The sequence below is a fragment of the Pongo pygmaeus genome, chromosome 16, assembly GCF_028885625.2.
Source record: "Pongo pygmaeus isolate AG05252 chromosome 16, NHGRI_mPonPyg2-v2.0_pri, whole genome shotgun sequence".
NCBI lineage: Eukaryota > Metazoa > Chordata > Mammalia > Primates > Hominidae > Pongo > Pongo pygmaeus.
This window is the reverse complement of record NC_072389.2, coordinates 52,655,395-52,673,796: the sequence shown is the minus strand read 5'-3', so window position 1 is coordinate 52,673,796 and position 18,402 is coordinate 52,655,395. Positions and strand designations below refer to the sequence as shown.

Below are 18,402 nucleotides of genomic sequence, written 5' to 3'. Positions count from 1 at the left end.
GTGTATCTCATTTAATCCTCAATTCTACTTTTTATATCAATGTTATTGGTATTTTTATTGATATTTTTAATATGCTATTGATTTCTTCTAAAGCTCAGAAGAAATCAAGATATACAAACCACAAGATTAATGCCACACAGATTATAAAAGATGGAGGCAAGATTTGATACCAGTTCTCTTTGGCCACAAAGCCCCGTGTTCCTTCTACTACATGGAGGCATCCACATTCCTCCAATAGAGTTCTAGGGTTATTTTGGATTCCCTTTTAATATCTTTTCTGTTTGAGGGAAAAATAAACTGGTCCTGCTCTTGTGATTTGGAAAGCATGGCCTACTGATAATTAGGGCATGTGGACTTGGTTCTAATTCTAATACTGCCAGTAGTGCACTAAGTGACTTAAGCAAGACATGGCACATTTTGGGCAGCAGTTTTAAAAATGCCATCCATCTTTAACTTGTTCTGATTTCTCTATACAATAGGAGCTATTAAAATACACAGGATTTAGAGCCCACGCTAGTGTCTAATCCGGAGGCACTTTGGCCCCTTTGAGAATTGAAATGGCAAAGCCAAGGTAATATGGTCTCAAACTTCAGCTGTCCTGCGTGGCTCTCTATCAGTCACAATTGCCTTCTTGCTTTTTGCTGATCTCACTTAACCTTGCTTTCCAAGGATAAAGTATTTGTGTCCTCTATCCATTCTCTTTTCTCTCCCTCCATCCCCTTCCCACTTCCCTCTCTCTCTTTCTCTTTTTCGCGCGCGTGTGTGTGTGTGTGTGTGTGTGTGTGTGAGAGAGAGAGAGAGAGAGAGAGAGAACACAGCCAGGTAGAACTCTGATCACCGGAGGTTGGTATATTTCAGGAGTTGTCTTCCATTCTCCTGACACACATTTGTTAACCTCAGATGTTACTACCGGCATTTTCTTTCATAGACATGCCTCGCTCTCTTTCCAAGAAGACACTTAAAAATCAAAAGCAGCCTACCTTGTAATCTAGCTCCTCCCACTAGGCCCAGCCCCTAGTCTGGCTCAAATACCAAGGAATATGGGCCTATCTGCCAGGCTGCTCTCTACTGCCATCTCATGGTAATTCAGCCTCTCTCAGAGAATCAACCTTTCAGTAGGTGCAGACCCTCACAGGAGACAGAAATCATAAAGGCTCATGTCTGCCAGAGCAGCAGTCTTTACGACAGATTGTGTAGGACATAAAGGCTGAAAATATCAAGAAAATTACTGAAGGAGCTGAATGTTTAAGCAAGGTGTATATCATAACTTGATTTCAAAAAGTAACAATTAATAAAGTATGACTTACGACAGAAGGTGAATCCTGAATCAGAAAGACCCATTTCTAGGGGGGGGAAGTGGGAGTTTGAAACATACCAGAATCTTGAAGATACATTTATGGAGATGAACAAACTGAAAACTTCACTAAGAGTCAGCAATGATTTCAACACAATGACTAGGACAGTGCGTCACTGTCTCACAGAGTTTGTAAAAGCAAAGTCACGATGAAGTCTACCCAGTCACCCAACGCTGCGTCACTCTGTGCGTAGAACTGTTGACTGCCCTGGCCCTGCTCCCACCAACATTCATGAGGAACAGCAGTCACATGTCCACTCACAGACTCTCTCTGGCACTTGGCTGCTGCTTCTCCCATCACTTGGTCATAATTTGGAGTATTTCCATTTATAGGCATCATGCAACTTGCCTTCCTGTGTGGCTGCTTAACAGACAAGGCCATCACAGTGTACACATTTGGTTATGAAAAGAACACACTTTACATTGAATAAAATTTGGAAACACCCCACAGAGGACTGTCAGTGTATGGCATGCAACTCACTGACCTAGGTTATGATTCAAACGGGTGCTTGGGTAGTGCTTTTATTATTTATCTTTATTCTCCTCCTATTGTATTTTTTTCTAAATTGGCAAAGAGGGTTTAGATAATAATAATAATGCTTGTAGTTTGAGCTGTATTAAATCAAGAATCCAATCTGTAAAGCTAACCCAATCTGACCACTTAGTCAAGCTCGTTTAATGCCAATTTGAGGCAAAGATCAAGATTAGGTTAAATATTTCCCTAAAGGAATGAATCTCCCAAGTTCAAACTTAAATCAAACAGCAGTATCATTCCATGCAGAAGAGACATAATTGCAAAAAAGTTCATGCCTTACCTCCAGGAGTCTTGGGCTTCCAGAGGGCTTCAGGCTGTCGATTTGCGAACAAGAGATCCAGGATTATGCATTCTACAGTAAATAGAAAAAAAAGAAGAAAAATATATTGGGATAGCTACAAATGCTGTGAAAATGTGTCACCTACAGACTACTAAAAAAAGAGAAAATAAATTGGAATTAGGTTCATAATTCCAGTTGATATAAGCAATTCTAGGCCTTCAATCAAAAAGATTTCTCCATGCAAAACTTAATAAGTAATCCAACAGTGTTGACCAGGGCCTGACAAAACATATGGCATGGTTATTGTAGGTAAGCAAGACCATTAGGTGGAACAAGGACATGGAATAAGGTAACACCAAGGCACACCGTAGCAAAGTTATTTCCTTTCCAATAATTACAATTAGTTCACAGGAAAAGTCTTATTTTGGTTAAGGTATGTCTCTAAACTGTACTAATTTCTCTTTTAACTAATTTGGGTATTGGCAGACAAGATTCAACTAGAATTTATTAATAGGATTTTTTTTCATTGCATTTGTATTTATATGTCTTCTGTTTACCATCTGCAGGACACTGTAAGGAGCAAGTTGTGAGAAGTATACAAAGTCTCGTGGAGTTTATAATCATGTGCACATTTTTCTGAGAGCAGAAATAAAGTATTTCCTTATAAAATGGTTTTTAACTTAAGTGGGAGTAAAGTAAATCTTAAGTAAATAATAACACTTTTAATATATCAACATACGAAAGATCTTAAAGGTAGTAATAAGTGACTGAGTTTGGGAAATAGAACTTTCATGAAGAAGGCAGGTAAGCATACCTGGGAGATTGGAAGCTAAATGAAGACAGAGTCAAGGATTTCTTTGTTAATTTTATCTCCAATATCTAGCAAAGTACATGGCATATGATAGGTATTTGATAAATACTTTTTCAATAGATGAGCAAATAAACACTTTCTGGAGAATCCGGAGGATGTTTAAATGTCTGAGCTACTGATGGGCATGAAACTGGGCTTGCCTATTATTGTAATTCTAATATCTGGAATTGTTAATCTAACAGTACTCTGGGAATACTTACCACATATATAACTGAACAGGTTGAAGTGTCCTGATTTCTTAATATTTCTCAAAAAGAAAAGGAAAATGAAAAAAACTGAAGAAAATTTGGAAGTCCTCCCCCGACTAAACACACACACACACATGCGCACGCGTACGCACACATATACACACACACACACACACCCCTTAAAGCAATTGTCCTCAGGCATTTCAAGGCAGGAAATCCGCCCCAGGTTCAGGCAATAAGGGGGTGCACTGCCTATTAAGAGTTTTAAAATCATAATAAAGTTCAACTAAAAGTTGATTTGCTTTTTATCACCACCTTGCACTGATAATTCTCAATCATGTCAGTGATAAAATACTCCTTCCTCTGGGCAGATAGCTCCCACTACTCACTATGCCACTGGGTTCAGAAAAGATGGGTTATTTACTTAAAACAGGTAAGAAATTATGCTGACAGGAAATTTGGCAGTGACAGACTTTCCGTACCCAAAGACCTCAAGAGTTCAGGGGTCAATGAAAAGGAAAATCCAGGACTTTCTACATAAAACATTCCAAGAAAGTCTAGACAGGGTGGAATAGGAGGAATTGGTCTTGGAAATCATTCTGAATGGCTTCCTAGTGTGTTGATGAGGGTAAGCGAATGCAGCTCATGGGAAGGGCTACTCCCGTTAGCCTGAGTGTCTAACAGTTGCGGGCAATTTTATCTGTACTATTCAAACCTGGATGTTGGATATTGACAATTCAATCTGTGCTTTCTTGATCTTTTCTGTAGAAGATAAGTAAGGAAAAGTGCCGCTTTAATAATTGCACAGCCTGTCCACAGCTAAATATGTAAAATAAAGGGTTTCGATAAGCAGGTGATCTTTCGGAAGGTATTGGGTCAGCTGCTCTTGATAACTCCCCCTTTGCTGTGAACTCGCTCCACGTAACACAGCTCACTTCATATCTACAGCTGCCTCTTCTGAGGTTAGCCATCGTGGCTGAACATGGCCCTTGGTGACTTGTGTCCTTTCTCAGAGCCGAGCTTTCACCCACTTATACTGAGTACCATGAGTTGGACAATTCTTGCTCCTCATTGCCTGTTTCCCTGCAGAGCTAGTGCTCAGACACTTTTTCCACACCATTTTACCACTTCTTCGATTGCAGTGGTTGAAACAGTTCTCCATTTCTACTAATGCTGTTAATTCAGGATAAATTCTGCTATCATAAGAAAACACCAATAATGGAAATCACTTTCAGCTGTAACTGCATTTTCAATGATGAAGAAACATAGGTATGAACACACACACACACACACACACACAGTAACATATATTTAAATTAGAAACAAGGCTGAAGTTGCTAATTTTCTTGATTGTACTGTATTTCCAACAAGAAGGCAGTCAAATCTAGTGCAATAAGTGACAATCAGTGGCATAAGACCATTATTTACATAACATATGTACTGGCCTATGCTTCACCAAGCACTGTGACATTAACTGTCTCAAAACAATCCTGTTGGTATTATAATATTATTATAATACTATTTTTATAATACAGATGAGGGGAAACACTAAGGCCATAAAATTAAAGACAATTCTTCCAGATCACATCGCTAGTAGGGGAAGGAGTTCAAACTGGTCTTCTTTCTGCTTCCTACTGGAGCAGGCACATTAACTAAATGGCACCGATGCTGCCGGTGTAGGCCTTACAGAAATAATTACGACAGTGATAAAGAACTATATCAATGTTCTCTTAGCATCCTGGCAGGGAAAGAAAAAAGACAACGAGTTAATCCCTAGCAAAATGCCATGATGTGTAAAAAAGAGAGAAACAGCTACACTTCCATTTCACAAGCATCTAAGTCAGCGCTTGCAAAGTTATCCCTAATTCAACAGCTTTTTTTTCCATCCCTTCCTCTACTTCTAATTCTACCATTTAGCTAACATTTTCCAGTAGTTTCCAGAAATTTGCCAACATTCTTGCATATTCAGCCTTTAAACATTTAATGAGAATACACAGGGTATATGGCCTTATGTCAATCTACGTTCTCTACATTGCCTCTTCTAGCAAGCATTAGCATTAATACCGACATGTTTACATCATAATTACTTTAATTTCCTTGGCCCCAACCAGACTCAGAGTGTGTCAATCCACAGTGATTTCCAGAGTGGGGAATGATAACTGGTCTTTGAAACATAAATTACAATAAATGCTTGGAAACTTGGCATATCACTTCTGAAATGATCCCAGCCTTGCAGCAGGGAGGGCACAAGCCTTTTACATTGATATGGGTAACTCACAGTTTTCCAGGTCTTCATGTTCCCATTTCTAAACAAGAATAAAAATTATTATCCTTGTGAAGAAAAGGGAACCCTCGTATACTGTTGGTGGAATTTTAAATTGGTATAACCATTATGAAAAAGGTGTCAAGGTACCTCAAAAAAACTAAAAATAGGCTGGGTGCAGTAGCTCATGCCTGTAATCCCAGCACTTTGGCAGGCCAAGGTGGGTAGATCATTTGAGGTCAGGAGTTTGAGATCAGCCTGGCCAACATGGTGAAACCCCACTTCTACTAAAAAAAACAAAAAAAAAAGTTAGCCGAGTGTGGTGCCACACTCCTATAATCCCAGCTACTGAGGAGGCTGAGGCAGGAGAATCACTTGAACCTGGGAGGTGGAGGTTGCAGTAAGCCGAGATCACTCCTCTAAGCTGGAGAGCCTGGAAGACAGAGCAAGACTCCATCTCCAAAAAAAAAAAAAAAAAAAAAAAAAAAACCAAAAAAAAAAAAAAAACCCACACCTAAAAATAGAACTGCCATACAGTCCAATTCCACTTCTCAGTATATATTCAAAGGAAATGAAATTATTAATGATACATTAAAGAGATATGTGCACTCCCACATTATTGTAGCATTATTCACAACAGCCAAGATATGAAAACAACATAAGTGTTCACCAGCAGATGATTGGATAAAGAAAATTTGATAAATATTTACAATGGAATATATTATTCAGCCCTTAACAAAAGGAAAATTTGCCATTTGTGTCAACATGAATGAACTTTGAGGACACTATGCTAAGTGAAATAAGCCAAACACAGAAAGACAAATACTGCATGATCTCACTTATAGGTAAAAACTAAAGAAGTCTAACCTATAGAAGCAGAGTAGAAAAGTGGGTGCTACAGGCTAGAGGGTGGGAGTAATGGAGGAATTTTTGTCAAAGGGTACAAAATTTCAGCTATAAAATGAACTAAGTTCTGAAAATCCAACATACAACATGGAAACTACAGTTAATAATAATGTGCTGCATCCTTGTCATTTGCATATAGAGTACATCTGAAGTGTGCTTACCACACACAGAAAAAAATGGTAACTATGTGAGGTGATGAACATCTTAATTAGCTTGATTGTAATTATTTCACAATATATATGTACATCAAATCATTTTGCATACCTTGAATACATACAATTTTTATTTGTCAATTATACCACCTATAAAGCTGGGAGAAAATAAAAATACATTCTTTTCTTTATCTTTTCTATGAAAAGTTACAAATATGAACATTTTGATATCAGAAAAGCATGTCAAGTTCCCTGGAGAAAACCAATAGGTAATATTATTGCAGAATTGGCAAGACCCTTTACTGGTGAATTAGTCCATTCTTGCATTGCTATAAAGAACTACCTGAGACTGGGTAATTTAGAAAGAAAAGAGGTTTAATTGACTCAGGTCTGCAGTCTATACAGGAAGCATGGCTGGGGAGGCCTTAGGAAGCTTACAATCATGGTGGAAGGCAAAGAGAAAGGAGGCACATCTTACATGGCAGGAGAAGGAGGAAGAGAGAGAAGGAGGAGGTGCTATGCACCTGTAAACAACCAGATCTCATGAAAACTCACTATCATGAGACCAGCAAGGAAAAAGTCCACCCCCACAATCCAATCCCTTCCCACCAGGTCCCTCCTCCAACATTGGGGATTACAATTGGACTTGAGATTTGGGTAGGGACACAAATCCAAACCATATCAACTGGGTTTAGAACATAAAGTCAGAAACCTTTCCCCTTTATAAGTTATACAAGAGTTTAGCCACCTAGCAATGTTGCAAAGCTAAGTCTAGGCAGAATAATTTTAACTGGGATGTGGACAACTATTTGCCCACTTCTTCTTGTACAAACATCTATATTTAGGGGCTTATTATTAAGAACCAATTAATAGTGAAAAAGGTTAGAGTTAGAGGCCAAATTGAAATGATTGAAATTTTATGAGGAATGTTTCAATATTTCTTACACATTACAAATCCAGATACTTATTGGTCAAAATGCATCTACTGACTACCTGCTGTGTTCAAAGCACCGTGAGTACAAGACAGAAGATGATCTTGTGTTTATCGAGTACCTACTATGTTCTAGGTGCTGTGCAAGGCACATTTAGTTGTGTGTCTGTGAATGGTGAGGGGAGTCAGGGAGGGCCAGGAGGTGTAATAGGAGAGAAATGGAGTATTTTAGTTTGAGGTTCACTTTAATTTATCACTGGGATTCACACATATCTGGCAAACTTGTGAAATTACCTGATTACTTGCAGAAGAAACATAAGAGTATCTTAATAGAGTAAATTCAGGCAAAGCCCCACTTGGTCCATGACAGTGCCTCTTTTATCAGTGGGGTGGAGCAATCCATGGGACTGTTACTTTGATTTGTGTTCTGACCTAACTTTGTATGGACTCATATATTAACATATGGTACTCATCCATTAAGAGGTATTTAAATTAAAAGGTTAGAGAGAGAGAGTCTTTCCATTTTGACAAGGGTGCAGGGTGGTTTGTGCACATGGAGGACTATAAATAATTCAATAAAATTTTAGCTCCTTGAGGGCTTGACTAAATCAGCCACACCACAGTGGTGGCAGGGAATTAGCTACCATGCCTGCATACTGGCACCTCCTCAAACCAACCATCTTACAAGAGCAAAAAGCCAGGCCCAGATGTGGAATACACTGATGGCTGATCTGGGAGCAGTAGGAGTCCTTGGAATGGACTGGACACTGGTGGCAGTGGTTTGGCATGAGGCAGAGACAACGGGTATCACCAAAGGCACCTGAAGCAGGATGGGTGCCTTTTCTTAATGAGCACATATGAGACACCTCTATGGAGGGGGTGCTGCAGGGGCTGAATTTATTACAATAGCAACCAGAGAAAGACTTTTTACCCTACATGATCCTGCAACACATACTTAACATGGAAAATATATTTTACTTTATTTCTCCTAACTGCCCGACAATAAAAGTTTATTAACCTCATCTTACTGATGAGGGATTGTAGCTAAAAAAAAGTTAAAATCTCTTCTTAAGGTCACTACATGGGTTGAATGGCAGCCCCCCAAAAGATATGTCCAGATCATAACCCCTGAAACCTGTGAATATTACCTTATATGGCAAAATATGTGAATGAGTAAATTTAAAAAGGGGATGAGCCCATTTTGCATTATCCAGGCGGGCCCTAAAGGCAATCATGTGTATGTATCCTTACGAGAGAGAGGCAGAGGGAGCCTGGGGGACAGATAAACAGAAGAGAAGATATACAGGAGAGGAGGTGGCAAGGTGACCACAGAGATGAAGATTGGAGTAATGCAGCGACAAGCTAAAGTATGACTGGAGACACCAGAAGCTGGAAGAGGCAAGGAATGGGTTCTCCCTAAAGCCTTTAGAAGGAGTGCAGCTCTGTGGACACCTTGATTTCAGACTTCTGGCGTCCAGAACTGGGAGAGAATAAACTTATGTTTTAAACTACCAACTATCTGACAACTGCTCACAGCAGCCACAGGAAACTAATACAGTCGCACAGTAAACTACAAAAGACATGTTTCAGATCTAAGTTTGTCCAACTTTAAAGTGTGTTCTCTTTGGGCCCCACGGGGATTCCCCCTGACATACTATCAACACACTCTACAACTCTTAGGCCTACCGTGACACATACATGTGCTTCAGCCACCACCACCTTTTCTTTGGAAATACATTGTGAAGGGTTGAGAAACTTTGGTGTTTGAGCCTATTTTCCTTTGTAAACGCAAATGTACTGAATGTGTTAAGATTTAAAGGAGACATATATGCAGTCAGGGCTATAGGAATTGAGTCAAGAGAACTTGTCATGGGCAGAGATGATCAGCAAAGGATTTACGGAGAAGAAAGTTTTGAATTGTGAAGAAAAGGGTGCACGTATGTGGATAATTGTGAAGGACCAGCTTGAATATTCTAGGGCCACTGAAGGCTTGAACAATATTTCAAGGGGAAAATTACAAGCTTCATGCAGAGTTCACTGTGGAACCCAGCTTGCAATTGAAAATACTGCACCAAAATGAAAAACTAGGTGGATTTAGATCCTGGTTGTTTTTGTTACTGTTATCATGGATTGCTGCTATTCCTTCAGGAAACTGAGGTAGTCTTATTTACTTACTGAAGATCCTTTTCTTCATTTTTTTTAAAAAGTCCTTCCCATATCCAAGTTCATCATTGAATTGGTCTTGTAGCTACGTCTCTTTATGGTCAGGCATTTTCTCTCTGTCTATGTGCCTCTTTCAATGACATCTGTTTTGCTAAGAGATCTAATGAATTATAAGCCAGACTAGGACAAATAGAGCCATAAAGGCTGGGTTCTTGCAGAACAGGTTTTAGCTTTATTTCAGCCCTTCTCCCCTCACCCAAGGTGAATTAAGTAATCTTTATGAGATAAAATTACCTGCACTCTTGCCTAACCTTAATAATGAAAAAGAGAAGGCCTTTTATCTATTCATTGTGAACAGAGTAATCACAATTCGCTATGGCTCACAGAAACAGGAAAAAAAACAATAACAACACACCACCACAACTACTGTGTTTTTCTTTCTATCTGAAAATCCGAAGAACCTGGTAGTTTGAATTCTAGTTCATTACAGGCAACGATTTAATCTCTGATGGCAGGGAAACAAGAAATACGTTTATGTCCAGGGTAGCAACAGCATCACTCCAGATCAATACTCAAAAGGGCTGTAGGAAGGAGGTTCCGTTTCCTTAAAAAAAAACCTATATATTTCCCGTCTGAGAAGAGAGAGGCCGAGATGGGTCATTTGCGGTACGTGCAGCATTTGCCCTCCAGAATTGCTGGTGAGGCAACATATGTAGTGCTTGCCTGCTATGTAAGGCACTGTGCTGGGACCTGTGGAAAGCACAAAAGGTTAAAAGCATCATCCCTGCATTAAAAATCTTGTTGGTGAAACGAGCCATAATGACTTAAATTTTAAATAATAGCCCCAAACAATCAAAACAAAAAGAACCCCAAGTAAGAGTTCAAGATAACAAAAATAGCAAAAGGCAGGCCATATTTAATTACCAATAATTGCTACAGGATGTCAGAAAAATGGGAAGAGTGTATCACACTGGCGTGGTCTGGAAAAACTCCATGGTAGTTCCAAGATTTGAAATGAATCACGCTAACAGGATGTAAAAGGAGAAAAACATCAGTATCTAGAATCACCAAATAGTAACTTTATGAAATATTCAGTATTTTCTGGTAACACACCAGGTCCGTCTTACTCATGTGGCAGGATCAAACCTTGGTATGCATTGACTTGGACCTGAGCACACTGGAAAGTAACATTGTTCTTTCATCCCAGTATAAATATGAATATACAAGCAGAAACATATACATTCTTCACATATTTTACAAATTTGCCCTTCAAGTTCTAATCTTATGAATTTATCCCTTTGGGACTATCTTTCGCTTTGTATTGGTCTTAGCTCATCCCTCTTAAATAAATTAACACATGAGGACTAGATTTTCCATCCCAAATAGAATGACTCATTGAAGAGCAGAAAGCAATTAAATTTCCAAGATGAAGCTTTTTCCGAACATCCTATACACCTCACTTTACCAATTTAAAAATTGCTATGGGCATTTTTATTATTAATATTATTTTTAATGACGGAAATACTGTTCTACGCTATGTGTAATAACCATGAAATTTAACTCTGATGGACAAACCTCAGATTCTTGGTCTACTAGATTCAACTTAATCATTTGTCCAACAAATATTACAGATGACTCCTTTATGCTAGGTGATGTTTCCAGTGCTTCAGATATAATAGTGGGGGAGAAAGCACGAGGTCTGTGTATTTACACAGCATACATTCAAGAGTGTGTGTGTGGTGGTGGCTGTGGGGAGACAATGAAGAAGTAGTCTAATGAATAAAGGCAATTTCAGAGTGCAAGGTTTCTACATGTGGAATAATGATAGTGTGATGAGATGATAAGGTGCAGGTGGAGATGCCATTATTTTAGGCAACGTGGTCACCAAAGGCTTCTCTGAGAAAGTCATGTTTGAAGTAAGAATCAAATAAAGGCAGTGATGGGAAGACCAAGCAGAGAGTGGTCTGGGCTGAGACAAGAACAAGTACAAACGCATTGGCTTAGAAATGAGCTTGCTCAAGGAGCAAAAAGAAGGTCAGGAGGGCTGCGCAGAGAGAGAGAGAGGAAGTGGCTGCAGGAAGCAGGAAGAGGAAGTAGGCAGGAGTCAGACCATCTGGGGACTTGTGGGCCACATACAGGACCCAACATGCCTGTTTAGGGCAAATACCAACAGTAATTTCACAAGATCAAGGCATATTTAGTTGAGTTAGTTTCTGGGTCATTAAATCTGCTGTTTTATGTTAAAGTGCTTATTGGTAATAAAACATCTCAGTTACTTATAAGCAACGTTTACCAAATCTATAACATTTACCAAAACTGGGATTTGTTTGTTCACCCAGTTTGATGATTCTATTATAGTTTAAATAAAAATTAGGAAATTTTTGCAATATGTTTAAATACTCCTCATTCCCCTTTCACAATATTATCTGCACAAAAGGTTGGAAAACAAAGAAAAACATTCACAATTACATTAACACCTAACACTAATGAATCACTGATTTCCAGCTGTCTTTCTTCCTTCTTATGCACTGTCCTCAAGCACACAGCATCATGATGTAGTTCTTAATCATAGAAGATATATGATTTCCCTTCAGTGCTTTCAAAGCACATTGAGAGTCGGGTACTCATCATTTTGTAAGATTTGGTCATTAGCAAGATGATTTCTCGGACTACTCTAAATAAGCCTGCCTAACCCAACTTCATTGATCACTGCTTGCAATGATTTGCCCCTTCTTGTTGGCTTAAATCTTCACTTCTTATCAAAATTGGCTTTTCAGGGTAAAGAAGACTTGAGACAAAAAGTAATTTCTGATAAGCAGTAATGAGACTGACTCCTTCTTACTGAGCTCCTTGGGCATAAAAATTAGATTCTAAGTAATTTCTAAATAATTTCTGAGAATTCACAGGAGGAGAATTCCTCGCCATATTTGAGTGTCATTCAGTTGCAAATGAAGAGACACAGTAGTGGGATGGCTGATTAGATGACTTTAACCTCACCTAGCTATGCCTTAATAAAACCTAGAAAATAGGCATTTTTTTTTAAGTTTGTATGTAAGATTTTGAAACTCCCTGACTAGGGGATTTGAATACAGGGATCTAAAGAGTTTAAAAGGTCAATGGAGGAGTTAGTGAATTGATTTTTAAGAATGGATTTTATTTAATAAATTCATGTGTTATTTAGGAAATTGAAGTAGAAGAACCAAATACAATATGTTTTAAACACTCTGCACTACTCCACATTTTCCCCCAGATAGTTATCTCTGTTATCACCCAGAGATGAAATCTTTTTAAGTAGAATTTAATAGACTCTCCACCAGAAATTTTTAAGAATTTAATATTGGTCTAAGTGCAAAGCTGCAGGGGAAAGAGGGGAGAAAACCTATTGTTTGTTTTGAGATTATTATAAAAGTTTTTAATTTTAAATATTTCCACTTATGGATATTGTAAACACCTCAAATTTAGTGTAGTCAATACAGAATTTTTGATTTCCACTGTTACTTCCCTCCACCTGTTTCTCCGTGGTCTGTCTTGTTTAGTAAGTCACCACCACCCAGTGCAAAACTAAGCTAGGTTTTTCTTGATTCTCCTCTTTCTCTCAGATGATCCTGCATTCAACAATCAAGCCATCTGCAAGTCAGTCTACAAAATATGTCACATGGCTGTAATCAACGTATTGGTGGGCTGTGTTTTCATCTACAGGTTCAACTGGGAAGAATCTGATGCCCAGATCATTCAGGCAGTTGACAGGATTCATTTCCTGACAGCAATTTGAATGAGGGGCCTGGCTTTTTAACAGGCTGTTGTCTGAAGGCTGCTCTGAGGTCTTAGAGGCCACCAGAAGTGGGTAGAAGCTGTCTACACACCTTGCCACATGGGTTACTCCAACATGGTCACTCAATTCATCAAGCCTACAAGAAGAATCTCTGGCTTCAGTCTGCTGAGATGGAGTTTCACATAATGCAACATAATGATGGGGGCTGTATCCTATCACCTTTGCTATATAACAAAACCTATTCACAGGAATGACATCTCATTACCTTTACTATAGGTAATTGGTTAGAAGCAAGTCACAGGTCCCATTCATGCTCAAGGGTAGAAAATTACACAAAGCCATGAATACTAGGAGGTGGGAATCATTGGGGCTTATCTTAGTGTCTGTCTGCAACATTTATACTGATATTCCTTATTAATAGTTTACTTATTTATTTATTTTTGGTTTTGAACTCATAGCTTTATTTCTTTTGCTTACTTTGATTTCAGATGTTTTTGTCCCTCTAGGTTTTTTAGATGGAAGCATATGCCATTGATTTGAGACCATTCTTCCTTCCTAAAATAAGGTGTTTAGTACTATCAGTCACCTTCCAATCACTGTGATAACAGCATCCTACACATTTTCATTTTTCATGCTTTTACTTTAATTCATTTCAAAATACATTCTGATTTCCCTTTTGATTTCTTCTTTGACATACAGGTTAATTAGAAGTGTGTTATTTCATTTCCTAATACACGGAGATTTTCCAGATATCTTTCTACTATTAATTCCTAATTTAATTCCATTGTGGCTAGGGAATATATTTTGTTATGTTTGAATTCTTTTTAAATTAATAAGACTTCTCTTATGGTCAGAATATTGCCTATCTTGGTAAATGTTCCACGGGCCTTTGAAAATAATATGTGTTTTTGTTATTGGAGAGAGTCTTCCATAATGTCAATTAGGTTAAATTAGTTGATAACATTGATTAAGTCTTTTATATTCTTATTTAGTGTATTTCCTGTTATTTATTGAAATAAATTGTTAAAATATTCAACTATGATTCTCATACTACCACATATATGGTGAAAACTTCCAATACATCAGTATAATTTCTACTTTAAATAACCAATTGTATTTTAAAGAGATTTTTAAGAGTATTTTTATATATGCTCACACTTTTAACATTCTCAGTGTTATTTATTACTTTGTATAGATCTAGATTTCAGCTCTTGTTTGTCTGAAACATTTTGTATTTTTATTTTGGTTTTGAGAGATATTTTGCTGAGTTTAAATTCTTGGTTGACAATTTTATTCTTTCAGTACTTTAAGAGGTTTCTTCTCTGTCTTCTGGCTTGCATTGTTTTCAGTGTCTGCAGTCATTTTTATGTTCTCTTTTTGTCTGTATTCATTGTGGCTTTTTTTTTTCTTTTGGCTACTTTTAAGGTTTTCTGTTTATCACTGGTTTTCAGCAATTTGATGACAATATACTTTGGTGCAATTTTCTTCCTGTGCTTGTGCTTGGCATTTATTGAGTTTCTTGGATCTTTGGGTCTATATTTTTCATCAGATTTGTAAATTTTCACCCATTATTTCCTCAAATATTTTTTTCCATGTCTCTTACCTTTTGAGTACTCTAATTACAAATATATTAGCCTGCTTCAAATTATCCTGTGTGAGAAATTTGGTTAGTTTCTAAAGGAATATCTTCAAATTGACTAACCTTTTCTTACGTAGTGTCTAATCTTCAGATAATCTCTTCCTACATATTTTTAAATCTTGGGCGGTTATATTTTATCTCTACGAGTTTGAACTAGGTCTTTTTAATTATCCTCCATATCTGTGCTTAGCATGCTCATGCTTTCTTTTACTTTCTTGAACATATAGAATATACTTATAATACTGCTTAATATCCTTGTGTGCTGATACTTTCATCTGTGTTTTTTTTCTGAATCTTCTTGTATTGATTGATGTTATTTCTCCTAATAAAACGTGTATTTTTTCTTCTTCTTTGTGTGTATAAGTAAGTTTGTATTGGGTGCTTGACATTTGAATTTTATATTTTTGAATGCTGGATATTTTTCTATTCTTTAAAGTATGTTTGAGATTTGTTCTGAAACCCAAATAAATTATTTGGTAAGCTTTTCAAGCCTTGCTTATAATCTTTGTTATAGAAGACCAGAGCAGTCTTTAGGAATAATTTTTTTATTGCTACTAAAGCAATATAGTTCCAAGTACATTACCAGTGCCCTGTATAATACAAAGTTTTTCCACTCTGGCTTGAAGGATGAAAATTATTACCAGCCTTATGTGATCTCTTGAGACTGTTTCACCCACTTCTTTATTGGTTCTTTCTCAAGATGTGGGTGGTTTCCTCACACCCTCATATTGATGAGAACGCAGTAGAAGACTTGGGAACACTCATTATGGAGACCTCAAAAGCATTCTCTCTGTGCAGCTCTTTCTTTTCAGTACTCTGTCTTACAAAGTCTAGAGACTGTGGCCTCCCTGAATTCTCAAATCCATCTGCTAAGTACAGAGGGACTACTGCCATCTGTTTCAGACCCTCCTTCCTGGAAACTCTTGAGCAGTAAACTGAGACAATCTCAGTGATTACCTCATTTGTTTCCCTTCTATCAGATATTACCATTTGCACTGCCTATTGCGTATCCTAAAACTGTTGTTTTGGAAATATTATTTTTTTCTTTACTTGTTTAAGATGAGTGCACAAATGTAGTCTCTGGTCCTTCACTGCTAAAAGTAGAAGTGAATCTTTTCATTTTGTACCTTATTATATGTACTTCTTTATTATAATGTTGAAAGAAATTCTAGCGGCAGCTCTAATAATTTGAAGCAGTGTTGAGCACAAATAATATTTCCAGATATCTCTAATGACTGTATGTGATATTAAAATATTTTTTTGGCGATAAAATCACAGCAACTGCTAATACTACTTAGATTTGAATCTTGCATTAATAATTGGAGGACTGTTACATTTCAAATAGAGGTAAGTGAAAATAAAGATTCATTTTTCTTATACAAGTTCATGGACTCCTGAATTTTCCATGAATACCATGCAGGTGTATGGACTCCATGATAAGAAGTATTGTGTAGAGAAAGCCCCCTGGTTCTTCAATTTTGGGGACAAGTCATAGATCACAGAATCTGTTGCCTCCAACACCTTGTTTGGTCAAGCTTCCTGCTGGTTCTATATCCTAATTGTCAGTGAGCTCCTAAAGAACAATAAGATTAAGTGGGATAATAGGTAAAGCAGTTACCATTGTGCTTGGCATTCAATAAGCCCAAAATAATCACAATAACATTAGCTATTAATCATCATTGCCATCATCATCACGGCAGAGGGGAACCATCTTGGAGGAGGGCTGAAGCTATGGAATTTGAGGGTCCCCTCTTTAAAAAAAATTAATTAAATATTTTCCTTTTGCAAATCCTATGAAAACTCATGACTATATGAACCTATTACTATATCAGGATCTCTCCCAGGGTCTTGAAGCCACATGGGCAAGTAAGCATTCCTGAAACTTAATCTTCATTAAATCATGATAAATCTGTTTCTAACTGCCATTCTCTTCTTTCTCATCTTCATAATTCATCAGTTATTCATGATGCCAGAGCAGTTAAAGTGGAGTTAATGGTGGTGAGAAATGTGGAAGGGCAATGAAGATAAGCGAGGACCACTACCAGGCCTGACCTCAACCTTTGGAGGCTTAGGATGAGTATTTAAGTTCTGCAGAGATTCTTTTTCCCTATATTCCCAACAGCAAGTGTATCAGAGCTGACTAGTGACAGAGAACGTATCAATGGAAGGCAGGGGTCCCGCTTATGTTACTCCTTACTCTATTCCTATCACCTAGTGTGGATGCTCCACACAGTGTGTCAAAACAATGCATGAATGTGGTTTCATTTTCCAAGAATTTTGTGAAAATAAAAATTTAAAAAGAAGAATGAAAGAAAATAATGAACCTGGATATTGCTACAAGTTGTTTGAATTTTAACTATTGAATCTTGTATTTTCTAATGCTGGGATTGTGGAAAGAGGGACATATAGGGGTGAACAGGGAAGGAAATCTGCTAAATTTTTCTTCAGTGCCTTTCCAATTGTCCTGCCAACTCCTGTTATTCTTCCGCCAATTATGGTCTCCTAATCCTCCCTCCTTCTAATGCCCGACTCCTATTCCTCTGGTTCCAACTGGAGTGTCTGTGGATAACTAATAATGATGATAATAATAATAATAATAATAATAATAATAGCTAACATTTATTGAGTGCTTACCATGTGCTAGGTTCTGGGATGTTTTTTAAGGATATCATCTCAAATTCCTACCATTCCCTTGATGTAGGTATTATTAACCCTTCTATCATAGAGTGGAAAATCAATGCCTACAGGATCCAGTTAGCATGCCCAGTTCACATCGTTAATAAGTCATAAAGCCAAGATTCAAATTTAGACACTGACTGCAGAGCTTGAGCTCAAAACCACTGAGTCCCCATACTTCCTGGCTGTAGTGGAAATACAATTCAGGCGTGATTCATTCAGAAAGCATCTGCGTTTTAAAAGGGGTAACTCTGTAGTGAAAAGTCTTCAGGACTCAAAAAAATGTACGTGAAAAGCTGGCATATTAGGTTGCTGAGGTGAATAAGAATCCTACCATATAACGTCAGTATGTCCTGTGAGTTAAATAATGGAGTAAAAAGCTCTGTGTGTGTGTGTGTGTGCACGTGTGCACATGTGCAAGGATGGTAAACCCTCTCTGTGAAGGCATCCTTAGCTGTCTCACAGTGAATTAGGTGATTTCACGTCCAGTGCCCATCTCAAGATAGCTCATTGCATTCTTGCTGGGTAGTCTTCACAAGATGCCATGCAGTCCTCATGGGCAGCAATCTATCTATTGCCCCAGAAATTTGCTTAACAAAGGTGTTCAATACACATTTGTGGCATGAAACTGTATTCTGGTACCAGAAGAATAAAACTTGGGAACATCAAAAT

At 37.7% G+C, this 18,402-nt stretch overlaps 1 protein-coding gene across 2 annotated transcripts in view; it reads right to left on the bottom strand.

The window, feature by feature from the left end:
• The window catches only part of SEMA6D (semaphorin 6D), a 585,453-nt gene that overhangs the window by 301,346 nt on the left and 265,705 nt on the right, over positions 1-18,402 (bottom strand). For both annotated transcript variants that reach the window (XM_063652609.1, XM_063652615.1), the window contains one exon: positions 2,170-2,241. The gene's annotated coding sequence lies outside the window, so the exon portion shown is untranslated. The remainder of the gene's footprint in view (positions 1-2,169; positions 2,242-18,402) is intronic.